This window comes from Pteropus vampyrus, unplaced genomic scaffold, assembly GCF_000151845.1.
Source record: "Pteropus vampyrus isolate Shadow unplaced genomic scaffold, Pvam_2.0 Scaffold26, whole genome shotgun sequence".
Taxonomy (NCBI): Eukaryota; Metazoa; Chordata; class Mammalia; order Chiroptera; family Pteropodidae; genus Pteropus; species Pteropus vampyrus.
The window spans coordinates 10,966,085-10,969,268 of NW_011888807.1; the positions used below are offsets into that span (position 1 = coordinate 10,966,085).

General features: G+C 30.9%; 1 pseudogene; it reads left to right on the forward strand.

Moving 5' to 3' along the window:
* Positions 1–2,490: 2,490 nt before the first annotated feature.
* Positions 2,491–2,609, forward strand: LOC111737391 (annotated as a pseudogene).
* The last annotated feature ends 575 nt before the right edge of the window (positions 2,610–3,184 follow it).

Here is a 3,184-nt window from a genome sequence, read left to right on the forward strand (position 1 = left end):
CATTTTTATTTCCTTTTTTAATCTCTTGAAGTTACACGGTATTTGTCACTACCTTCTCACTCCAAGTAAATAATATAACTTAAACCAAAAAGGTAAAATAAAGCAACCTTAAAACTCCATAATTAGTATATAGAGAGAAATTATGTAAGCTTTTATGTTATTGATGTATAAAATTCTTTTTAGTATAAAAGAAATCTACTTATTTTTTAAAAACTTTATTTTTTATGTTTATTATCTTTTTTGAAACTAATTTTTCTTTTTTTAATTATATATTATTTTTTAGTTATAGTTAGCATACAATATTAATTTCAGATATACAACATAATGATTAGACATTTGTATAACTTACAGAGTGATCACCCCAATAAATCCAGTACCCATTGACATCATGCATAGCTATTTAATATTATTGACTGTATTCTTATGCTATAGTTTACATCCCCATGATTATTTTATAACCATCAATTTGTACTTTTTAATCCCTTCCCCTTTTTCACTCACCTCCAGAAACTCTATTTCATCTGGCAATCATGAAAATGTTCTCTGTATCTATGAGTTGGTTTCTGTTTTGTTTGTTTTTGTTCTTTAGATTCCACATGCAAGTGAAATTATATTGCATTCATTTTTTTTTCTGTCTGACTTTTCCACTCAGCACAATATCTTCTAGGTCCATCCATGTTGTTGCAATGGCAAGATTTCATTCTTCTTTTTATGACCGAGAAACAAAGTTCTTTTAAATCATTGCATTCTCATCTCAAACTGCCAAGACTAGAAGCATTAAAATAAATGTCAGTCTGTAATAATGGAAAACTTCTCTAAACTGCAAAGGAAATAGATATACAACCCAGGAAGTGGAGAAAGATGAACCCATGGAGGCTCCACCAAGACACATCGTAATTAGAATGCCAAAAGTTAAAGACAAAGAGGTATTCTTAAAAGCAGCAAAAGAAAAGAAGTTAGTTACCTACGAGGGAGTTCCCATAAGACTGTCAGCTAATTTTTCAACAGAACTTTGCAGGACAGAAGGATTGACTAAAAATTCACAGTGATGAAAAGCAGGGAACTACAACCAAGATTACTCTACTCAGCATGGCTATCATTTAGAATCAAAGGACAGATAAAGAGCTTTCCAGACAAGAAAAAGCTAAAGGAGCTGATCACCACTAAACCAGTATTGCAAGAAATGTTAAAATGACTTTAAAAAAAAAGAAGGAAAAAATAAATTAAAAATATGAATTATAAAATGGCAATAACTACATATCTATCAACAATTACTTTAAATGTAAATGGATTAAATGCTCCGATCAAAAGACAGTGGCTAAATGGGTAAGAAAGCAAGACACTTACATATGTTGCCTGTAAGATACCCACTTCAGATCAAAAGGCACATGCAGCCTTAATGTAAAAGGATGGAAAGAGATATTTTATGAAAATGGAAACAAACAAACAAACAAAATGCTGAGGTAGCAATATGTATACTAGACAAAATAGACTTTAAAACAAAGGCTATAATAAGAGACAAAGAAGGACCCAATAATCCCACTTCTGGGTCTTTATCCATAAAATAAAGAATGAAATCTTAACATCTACAATGACATGAACGGACCTAAGGAGTACTATGCTGAATGGAAAAAGTCAGACAGAAAGAAGTGAATACAATATAATTTCACTTGCATGTGGAATCTAAAGAACAAAAATAAACAAACAAAACAGAAACCAACTCATAGATACAGAGAACATTTTCATGATTGCCAGATGAAATGGGTTTTCAGGGGATGGGTGAAAAAGGGGAAGGGATTAAGAAGCACAAATCGGTGGTTACAAAATTGTCATAGGGATGTAAATTATAGGATAGGGAATATAGTTAATAACATCATAATACTATATATGGTGTCAGATGGGTGCTAGATTTATCAGGGTCATCATTTTGTAAATTATATAGATGTCTAATTGCTATGTAGTATACCTGAAACTGTTAAATTTAATTAAAAAACAATTATTAAAAATAAAATAAAAAATAAAGATAAAATAAATCTCAGCCAGTTGAAGGTATTTATTTTCAAAATGATAACATATTACTGCACTAAATTAAATTCTTAAATTTAAAACTAACATAGCACTCATAAGTAAATACTGTATGTGCCTGTGAGTCTGAGATTAAAGGTACTCTATGAGTTTGGGCCTGTGCAAAAAGCAGTTATCCTATGTACAAAATGAAAATGTAAACTCTAAGAGCAGAGAGGCAAAATCAGACTTGTGACATTTAAGAGAGTCAAAAGCAACATATTTGGTAATTTTTCTTCTTTAGTATAGCAAGAGCATAAAAGAGGTGTTTTTCCCCTCTCCCTCAAATCTTTTAAGTTGGATAATACAAAATACATTTAAAAAAGAAATACTAGATAGGTGATTCGTAATGTATATGGAGAGATTGTTTTGTTCATGGATAATCTACCCAGGCAATAATAATAGCACTATAATTCTCAGTAAGGTGTCTGTGTCCGTGCCACCCTGAACAAGCCCGATCCCTTCTAATCTTGGAAGCTAAGCAGGGTTGGATCTGGTTAGTACTTGGATGGGAGACCACTGAGGAAGAACAGATGCTGTAGGTGTAAAAAAAAATAAAATAAAAAATAAGGGATTATAAGCCGACAAGGTCTTTGCACTCTGTGAGTTCAACCAAGGGTTACCTCGCCTAAAAAAAAATAAAAATAAATAATAAATCTCGGTAAAGTCATTTTTGCTATATGGTGTTTTCTTTATAAATTATCAAATTAATTGGTAAAATAACCTTAGGATAAATATTACTTGTTTAACCTCATAATAGTGTTATAATAACTTTTATTTTCAAATGGAACATTAGAAAATTTACAACATTATTTAAGAATTACAATGTAAAATTCAAACAGTTTTTAGAAATTTCAATAAGAAAGTTAGAATTCCAGTAGCAAAGCAAGCCTGTATGTATAAGGGTAGAACACGTGGGTAAATGCTGAGGCTTCTTGAGAATTGTATGGCTTAGAGTATACTTTTTATTGCATAACAGATTCTAATGTTTTTAGCTGCATCTGAACTCTAGTTTCTAGGCAACTTGAAGGAGAAACTCATTCTATTTATATTTTCATCTTTTTAACTCAAGTTTTTAATTTCATGCAAATAAGCCGATGACCGGTTCTTGTAAAACTCA